The sequence below is a fragment of the Colossoma macropomum genome, unplaced genomic scaffold, assembly GCF_904425465.1.
Source record: "Colossoma macropomum unplaced genomic scaffold, Colossoma_macropomum, whole genome shotgun sequence".
Lineage (NCBI taxonomy): Eukaryota > Metazoa > Chordata > Actinopteri > Characiformes > Serrasalmidae > Colossoma > Colossoma macropomum.
The window spans coordinates 2,763,318-2,773,589 of record NW_023494784.1 but is presented as its reverse complement, the minus strand read 5'-3'; positions in this window follow the sequence as shown (position 1 = coordinate 2,773,589).

Here is a 10,272-nt window from a genome sequence, read left to right as displayed (position 1 = left end):
ATCCCGTAGAGTTAAACAGGCTGTTTTTATTACTGAGCCGTTGATATATGTAAATGAGCTCTGTTCTGATTGGCTGCCCTTGTACTGTGCCTTATCCGGAGAGCAGTCCGGGCTGAAATATGGAACAAGCTGCTTAGTTGGGACTGAAATCTTCAGGGCCGGGAAAAGTAAACTTCCGATAATCCTTTTGGATGTGTGGATCCTTTGGAAGGCTGTCATGATCCGTTTGCTTCCCGACAGCCAGGAACAGCACAACGTTTAATTGTTTCCCCACAAGTTCCACTGCAATAACTGCTACAGGCTGTCTGCAGTAACAACACTCCATATCACTTCAGTAGGAATGGGCGGGGCTAAACTGCTGTAGGCTAAATAGGCGGGGCTAAACTGTTCTAGGCTATATAGGTGGGGCTAAACTGCATGCTAAAGGGTAAAGTTAAACTGCCTCAGGTAGAATGGGTTGGGCTAAATTGCTATCGGCTGAATGGATGGAGCTGAATTGCTATACACTCTATGGGTGGGGCTAAAGTGTAGGTGAATGGGTGGAGTTAAATAGCTGAAGACTAAATGGGCGGAGCTAAACTGCAGGTGAACAGGCAGGACTAAACTGCAGTGAGCTGAGAGGCCAGGGTGTTCATGGTTGTGACATCATAACCACGATGAATTCAAAATGGGCTGTTTTTGCAGCTTAGTTTACACACGTTTTGCAATTTTAACAATGTTTACATACTTCTTCAAATTTGTGATATAAGTCCTTTAAAAAAAAAAGGGGAAGAATTTGCCAGACACCGTCTCGTAACGTCCTTACTGGTCCCACTGGACCCATGCTGAACGCTTTAATTGTGCTGTGGTGAAACAGGCAGGAATTCAGAGCTAATTAATCTCGTGCTTCTGTTTTACGAGTGCTGACCTTGCCTGGGGGCAGCGCTTTAAAAAAGGGCAGCAAAGGAAAACAGGCCGGTTGTTTTTGCATGTTTTTATAGCAGAATAGCACTTTTAGCACATGAGAGTCATGCTGCGTGATGTCATCCCCAAACTGCCGCAGGGAACTCTGGGTGACGCCGTGGAGTGTGTGTGTGTGTGTGTGTGTGTGTGTGTCTTGGGGCCAACTTGAACCCAGAAAAGTGTGTGTTGCATGTGATTATATCTGATAGAACAGTCTTCATAATATTTTAATTAATTTATTCATTTTTGTTTGGCGCTACTGACAGATGTATTCAGTAGTTTATTACGGACAACTACGATGGTGATATCACCATCATTATTATTATTCTGTTATTGTTTGAGTCCTCACGTAACATACTACTGTTAAGTCCACCTCCTTGTTTCTACGCTCATTGTCCAGTTTTATCAGCTCCACTTACTATATAGGTGCACTTTGTAGTTCTACAGTTACAGACTGTAGTCCATCTGTTTCTCTGATACTTTGTTAGCCCCCTTTTACCCTGTTCTTCAGTGGTCAGGACCCCCATGGACCCTCACAGAGCAGGTACTATTTGGGTGGTGGATCATTCTCAGCACTGCAGTTAACACTGCATGGTGTGTGTTAGTGTGTGTTGCGCTGGTCTGAGTGGATCAGACACAGCAGTGCTGCTGGAGTTTTTTAACACCTCAGTGTCACTGCTGGACTGAGAATAGTCCACCAACCAGAAATATCCAGCCAACAGTGTCCTGTGGGCAGTGTCCTGTGACCACTGATGAAGGACTAGAGGATGACCAACACAAACTGTCCAGCAGCAGATGAGCTATCGCCTCTGACTTTACATCTACAAGGTGGACTGACAAGGTAGGAGTGTCTAATAGAGTGGACAGTGAGTGGACACAGTGTTTAAAAACTCCAGCAGCACTGCTGTGTCTGATCCACTCGTACCAGCACAACACACACTAACACACCACCACCACGTCAGTGTTACTGCAGTGCTGAGAATGACCCACCACCCAAATAGTACCTGCTCTGTGGGGGTCCATGGGGGTCCTGACCACTGAAGAACAGGGTAAAAGGGGGCTAACAAAGTATCAGAGAAACAGATGGACTACAGTCTGTAACTGTAGAACTACAAAGTGCACCTATATAGTAAGTGGAGCTGATAAAATGGACAACGAGCGCAGAAACAAGGAGGTGGCCAGAATGCTATGGCTGATCAGTGTATGTGTGTATATGTGCTACAGGTAAAGGAAGTGAGAAATGTCTGTATTATGCTGAGGATTTTTATTGCTGTATATAAATCTGTACCGCTCAGATAAACTGCACCACTGCTGATAAGCAGGATGATTTTCTTAATCCATCTTTGGATGACAAGCACTCCTAAACTCCATCATGTTCTTTACATCCCCCTTAAAGCTGCATAATCTCTGCTGGGTGAAAGTGTATATGGAAAAGCTGTTATTAGTTTACAGTGAAATAAATAAGTGAACATTAAAATGATGTGCACTGACCCACAAGTCGTCCACCGGGCCGTGTATCATCAGACCACCACTTTATTAGAAACACCTCCCTTGTGCTTCCACTCACTGGCCACTTTATTAGAAACACCTACCTTGTACTCATACTAACTGGCCAATTTATTAGAAACACCTACCTAGTGATTCCACTCACTGGCCACTTTATTAGAAACACCTTATATCTCTACTGTATAAGTGTACAGTCACAGACTGTAGCGCATCTGTTTTAAATCTTGTAAAGCTTTAAATCATAAGGTCTTTAAGGGTTTTTAATAAAGTGGACACATAATGTACAGTCAGACCTTCAACCATTAATGATCAACAAATCTGAAGGTTTCCACAGGCTTTAAATCCAGCAGGGGGTTCTGAATGATGCTTATTCCTGGTACGGGCCACCCAGGGATGACTCAAAAGGCCCTGTCAGACAAATGAGGAAGGAGCACTAATGAGCTGAGTCCTAGTGAACTGATACAGCTCTGATAACGCAGGCCTGCAATTTCACGCTTTTCGAATAGCAATCATACAAACTGCATGTACACCAACGTTACCCTTTAACAGCGCTAACCATGCATAGAAGAGTGAGCGTGTTTAGAGTACTCCATGAACCTTGCATGAAACATACATTTGACTCTGCGAGCATACACTCACCGGCCCGAGGCACCGACGCCGTCTCTAGGCTTTCCTCTGTGACAAATGATAGCAAGTAGGCGGCAGATGACTCTTGACATTTGAAAGCAATCTCGTGAACTGTGATAATAAGGTCCGCCTTTCGACAAAGGACGAAGCATCACGGGCAAGAGCTTGTTTTGTGGGTGATGAGAAAAAATCAATTGAATATGTTTAAAGTGCTCCACCGTACGTGTCCTCTATGGGTTTGGATCACAGCAGGAAAATGTCGGGGTTTTATTGGTCTGACTCTTTTCTTTACGGAGGCCGAACCGAAGCCTTCACAGCAATCGTCTCCGAAACTCTTACACCAGATGCACACTGACAGATAGAAGTCTTAAAAATGTATCACACACATTCTGCCATAAAGCCACTGTCCTCACTGTTCACACTCAAATGGACAGTTATTTATTTTTAATGTCAAAACATACATTTAACAGCAAACTATACAGAAGCCTCAAAATCAAAATTGTATTTTTTCAGTGTTCAGTGTGTCACTTTTTGTCTTTATCACAGCTTCCATTTTTTCTTTCCATTCTCTTCAGGAGACCCACTTTCAGTTCCTCAAAGAATCTGCAGACACACCTCCAAAGTTCAGTCTTAGAAGCTGGTTGATCATTTTCTGAAGTAATCAAACACATTCAGTGGTGTTGAGGTCTGGACTCTGGGGTGGTCAGTCCATCGTTCAGCTTCTTTGTTTGATGTGTTCGTCTCCTTTTCTCAGTGAGGTTCTTCTTGATCAGCTACACATCCTTTCAGACCCACAGCGCTGAGTCGTCTTCTCACAGTGGAAGGATGGACAGAAACACCTGTGGATGTTTTCAGATCTGAAGCAGCTTGATTTTCTCCTCTCTCTCAGAGATGAAAGCTTTAAGTGCTGTTTATCTGATGGGGGCAGTTTTGGGGTCGACCAGCTCTTCTCCATTTTCTCTGTAGCTTTTAATCATTTTTTTGAACTCCAGTTTTGGAAGCTCTTGTTTGTTCACTTGTTTTCCCTCAGTCTGCTCAGAAATATCTCCTTGAAAATGAATAATTTGTACTTAATGGCTGTTTTTACTGGAAAGCCAGTTAATTTATTTGGCTGTTTTTAGTAATCTTTGCCCGTTTTGGCTTCAAAATTGTGTCAAACTATCTTCTGATTCTTTTCTGATGAAGATGAAAGTCACGCCAAAGACTTTAAATGAGCAAACTAAACTACTCCGAACATTGATGCTACATCAAGAACCCTTCAAGAACAGTCAATGGGTGCCTAGATGTTTGGTGAAAATTGGTAGAATATATAGAGGAGCATGCAAAGTGTGTGTGTGGGTGCTCCATTGTAAAGACGCTGGAGCAATATGGCTGCCGAGAGTGATTTCCACCCGTGGCTCAGAGGCTTCTTGGGCCGTTTGGGTGATGCAACATCGTATCTATGATGCAGTCTGGACCGGCCACTTGAGTGATGCTGTATCGCGGCTACGAGGCTCTCTGGACTGCGGACCTGACCGACGGTACATCGCAGCCTGGAGTGGCTGCTTCGATGACGCTGCACTGCAGCTCTGGGGCTGCCTGGACCGCTAGTGTTCGGCTGCATGAGCAGCACTACGTCGCGACTAGCAGGCCGTCTAAGGCCGGCTGCCTAAGCGACTCTACATCTCAGCTACGTTGCTGCATGGACCAGCCGCATTGCAGCTATGAGGCTGACTGGACTGGTGGTATTTGGCTGCAGGAAAATGCTACCCCTTCATGGCTAAGGACATTTTCGACTTTCAAGGCTGCCCGGTAGTCACGGAGTGAGACTCGCCCATAGATATACATACCTAGATGCCACGTTGGGTCCAGCCAGGCACGTCAATCTGTGTCTGAGGATTATAACAAAACAGATTTGGTGAAAATCAGTTGAGTGATAAGGAAGTTGTGGCTGATTTAATCCTGAGACTCATCGTCTCTCAATACAAGTGAATTTGTTCACAAGCAGATCTTGACCTCTCCAACATGGCGGACGTGCAGACGCATCGCTTCAGATAGAGAACAACAGACAACGCGGCGTCTAGGTATGTATATCTATGGCCCCTGCGGCTAAGAACTCTTTCTGGGCTTGTTGAGTGACTTGATCAGTGGAATCCCCCAAATAGTTGTGGGAATAGTTGTTTTATTTATCGCTGATTATGTATTTTGTTACTTTCTGATTGTAAAGCATCCTTGAGCATTATAAATAGATAAATAGCAAATAAAAGTGATGTTAATGATGATGATGAGGAGGAGGAGGACCACACGACTTGTGGTAGGGTGCGAGAATAAAAAATGTTTCAATGGATTTCAAAGGTGCCGGTGAAATCTAGCCAAATTTAACCGCTGCCCACCACCCACAAATGTCCAGCCAAGAGCAGCTCTGTAGTCTGCAGATAAAGCCAAGCTGAGCTGCTCGGTGTGGTTTAAAGTGTTTGTACACGGAGAGACGACCTACATCTTCTTTCACTAACGAAGTCATGGCTTGTTAACCTTGTATCTCAATCTTTCAGCCTCCTCGGATGAACAAAACGTGGCCTTCAGCAGCGGCTATAAGCAAACAAACACGGCGTAGCATGTTATATTCTCCTTCGCACGTCAGGACAGCCAGGCCCGCTGAATAATTCACGCAAATCATATACAGAGCGCTGCCGCTTTGCATGAGCAAGTGGATGGAGACGCTCGAGCGTCCTCGGTTTCAATATTTCATGCACCATTACAGCACAGTAAAGAACATTCATGAGCCTTTTAATACTAATTAGGCCGTTTCTTTCACTGTACAACACACAGATGTTCAGCTAATGCTCAGCCTGAGTAGTTAAAAGAGGCAAAAGAGTTAAAGCGTCTGTAGCTAAGCAGTCAGTCATTCCGATAAAAGACAGACGCTGAATGGAAGAGGGGGATATCAACTTAACAAGCACTGATGAAACCTTGTCACATCCGTTCATCTGCTTCATCTTCATTCATCAGCTGTTGGGGGGAGGCGGGGAAGAGGGGGCACTGGCCTGAAAAGGCATTGATCCAGTTATTGTTTGCACAGATAAATCTTGTGAGAATCAAAACTGCTACCAGCTGTTATGAACTGGAATATTACCGACTGAATTAGCGACCTGACTTGTCCAGTGGTGCGACCCTGTTGGTGTGACCAGTGGAGATCAACTCAATGTCAATGGGTCGTAGATAAAAAGGCAAGGACATGTGGGAAAGGCCTGAATTGCTCTTTGGTTCCTCTAAAGGTTTTTTTTTTGTTAAAGATCAGTTACAGTGCTGTGAAAAAGTGTTTGCCCCCACCTGACAACTTAAATGTTTCAGATCATCCAAGACTATTGCGAGTAAACACAAAATGCAGCTTTTGAGTGATCATTGCATTTACTGAAGATCAAGATTTATTCAAAACCTATATCACCCATGTGAAAAAGTAATTGACCAAACCTAATAACAGGTTGAGACATCCTTGGCAGTAACAACTGCAGTCAAATGATTGTGATTACTTGCAAGGAGCTGTTTTAATTCGGCTACATTGGAGGGTTTTCAAGCATGAACTGACCGTTTAAGGTCTTGAGATGGGATTCAAGACAGGACTTTTACTCGGCCACTCCAAAACCTTATTTTTGTCGTTCATAGGTGGACTTTTGTGCTTCATGTCATTGTTCTGCTGCATAACCCAAAGGCGCTTGAGCTTTAGGTTATTGACAGGTGGACATTCTCCTTCAGGATTTTCTGATAGAGAGCAGAATTCATGGTTCCATCAGTTATGACGAGTCGTCCAGGTCCTGCAGAAGCAAAGCAGCCCCAGACCATCACACTACCACCACCATGTTTCACTGTTGGTATGATGTTCTCACGGTGGAATGCGGTGTTAGCTTTACATCAGATGTAACGGGACTCATGTCCTCCGAAAAGTTCCACCTTTGACTCATCAGTCCACAGAATGTTATAACAAACGTTTTAGGGATCATCTAGATGTTTTTTTTTTGGCAACTCTGAGACGAGCCTTTGTGTTCTTTTTGGTCAGCAATGATTTGCGCCTTGCAGCTCTCCTAGGGATGGCATTTTCGCCCATTGTCTTTCTTACTGTGGAATCATGTACAATGATCTTAACTGAGGCATGTGAGGTCTGCAGTTCTTTAGATGTTCATCTACGTTCTTTCTGAACACCAATTTTCCTTCAATAAATGAAACCATCATTCAAAAACAGCATTTTGTGTTTACTTCGGTTATCATTGTCTAACATTAAAAGTAGTTTGATGACCTGAAACACTGAAGTGTGACAAATGTGCAAAAAGAGAAGAAATTGGGAAGGGGCAAATACTTTTTCACAGCACTGATAACAGTTCAAGGCCAATTATGTTCTGAGGATAATATATCACCAATGACACCAAAGGTAAGCCCAACTACATTGCCAGAAACAGGGGTGTAAATGCCATTGATGAATGGGTTTTATAGCCCTTTAGGGATTTGCACAGGTACTCGAGTACTCAGTTAACCAGTATCACTGAAATTACTACTTGGGTATTCATTACATTTCACTGTAGGAAGACAGAGAGGCTGACAATTTAGTGAAATGTGACAATTTTGCTCATATTTGCAAGTAATATTTCATACTTTGCTACTCCAAAAAACGAGTGTCTATATGTGAGCACGGTGCCAAAGACGTGTTGTTAGAAAAGTGACTGAGAAAGCAGAGATGGAGCAAATTTACTGCTAACTAGGCTGGCGACTTCTAGCTAGTCCAGAAATGGAATGAAAAGATCATTTTCTGATAAAAAATATGTTGGCACATCATCCACTGAGTAAAAATATGTTGTGTATGCCCTGTTAGCTAACTAGCTAATATGAAGAGGCAGCTTCTGTCGCTCAACATGAAAACAGATGATTTCCCATTGAATACATACATACATCATCTAAACCGCTTATCCTTCTGGGTCACGGTGGGGTGCTGGAGCCTATCCCAACTGTCACTGGGCGGAAGGCAGGGTACACCCTGGACAGGTCGCCAGTCCATCACAGGGCAGACAGACATACACATTCACTCACACCTAGGGTCAGTTTAGCATGTCCAATCAGCCTGACTGCATGTTTTTGGACTGTGGGAGGAAACCCACACAGACACGGGGAGAACAGGCAAACTCCACACAGAAATGACCCTGGTCACCCGGCCGGGAATCGAACCCAGGCCATTCTTGCTGTGAGGTGACAGTGCTACCCACTGCGCCACCGTGCTGCCCTCCCATTGAATAATAAAGCATTTTTCGAAATGTATTGTGCTCTATTTTTGGGCAACACCAGTGCTGTCACCTAAAAAAGTGAGCCTACAGGCCTACATTGGTGCACTGGTATCCATTCAACTCTACTGCAGTTCCTTCAAATGTCAAAATTAGTCAGAATGCAATCCCAACAACCCACATGTGGAATATTAAAGGGAGGGAAAAGAAAGAAAAGGAAAATTAAATATGAGTGAAGAATGGCGATAATAAAACTGTTGGTAACAGATATTCTGTGCAAATCCCTTCATCATTATCAACATTACTACAGGATTATTCCTCATAATAAACAGCATTTCTCTCCCATTTTCTCTCACAATGTACTGTTCGCTCTATGTGATGATGCACGATGATATTCAGGGTTGCCAGGTTTGTGAGCTGAAAATTGCGAAGTTGTGGGTGTGGTTTATTGAAGCTGCTTTCAAAATGTACTGTGGCTGCCAAGAAAGCTTGACTGTAGACAGTAGAAAATGAAAATGGATCATTTTATGAATGTCAGTTGATGTGGATTAGCTGGCAACATAAGCAAAGACAAGCAGCTGCAAAAGGCTACAGATAAGAGAAAGAGAGAAGAGAGAAAGCAGGTACAGATAAACAGATCTACAGGTTCATACTGGCAACTATTAATTACAGTAGTTTTAAAAAAATAGAATAAAACTGTTCACGAGTAACGATGCATCACTTACCCCAGACACAGTCGATCAGCCGAGACATGTTTGGTATCTGAAGTTTGCTCTTTAGTTTTGAATGCCAGGCAAACAACAACAGATAGCAAGATTACACCGATCAGGCATAACATTATGACCACCTCCTTGTTTCTACGCTCATTGTCCATTTTATCAGCTCCACTTACTATATAGGTGCACTTTGTAGTTCTACAGTTACAGACTGTAGTCCATCTGTTTCTCTGATACTTTGTTAGCCCCCCTTTACCCTGTTCTTCAGTGGTCAGGACCCCCATGGACCCTCACAGAGCAGGTACTATTTGGGTGGTGGATCATTCTCAGCACTGAAGTAACACTGATGTGGTGGTGGTGTGTTAGTGTGTGTTGTGCTGGTCTGAGTGGATCAGACACAGCAGTGCTGCTGGAGTCTTTAAACACCTCAGTGTCACTGCTGGACTGAGAATAGTCCACCAACCAAAAATATCCAGCCAACAGCGTCCTGTGACCACTGATGAAGGACTAGAGGATGACCAACACAAACTGTGCAGCAGCAGATGAGCTATCGTCTCTGACTTTACATCTACAAGGTGGACCAACAAGGTAGGAGTGTCTAATAGAGTGGACAGTGAGTGGACACAGTGTTTAAAAACTCCAGCAGCACTGCTGTGTCTGATCCACTCAGACCAGCACAACACACACTAACACACCACCACCACATCAGTGTTACTTCAGTGCTGAGAATGATCCACCACCCAAATAGTACCTGCTCTGTGAGGGTCCATGGGGGTCCTGACCACTGAAGAACAGGGTAAAGGGGGGCTAACAAAGTATCAGAGAAACAGATGGACTACAGTCTGTAACTGTAGAACTACAAAGTGCACCTATATAGTAAGTGGAGCTGATAAAATGGACAATGAGCGTAGAAACAAGGAGGTGGTCATAATGTTATGGCTGATCTGTGTATATCGTGCCTAGTTCAAATATACCGGATTACACCTAGATTTCTTTATTCTGTTTGTGCAAAATGGAAAGAAACACTTCATTTTCGTAGCTTTATCATTATTCAAGATGCAACTTCTAGCTACAGTAATGGAGCCCATGCTAAAAGGCCCCTTGTGGTGCAGTTTGAAAGTGGAATAGTGTCACAAAGGTGATCACGTAGCTCCAGTTTTAGCTTAAATGCTTAAAAAAACATTCTCTCTATGCTGTTTCACTAAATAGTTTTTAAAAACTTGTTTATTTACCTGTTC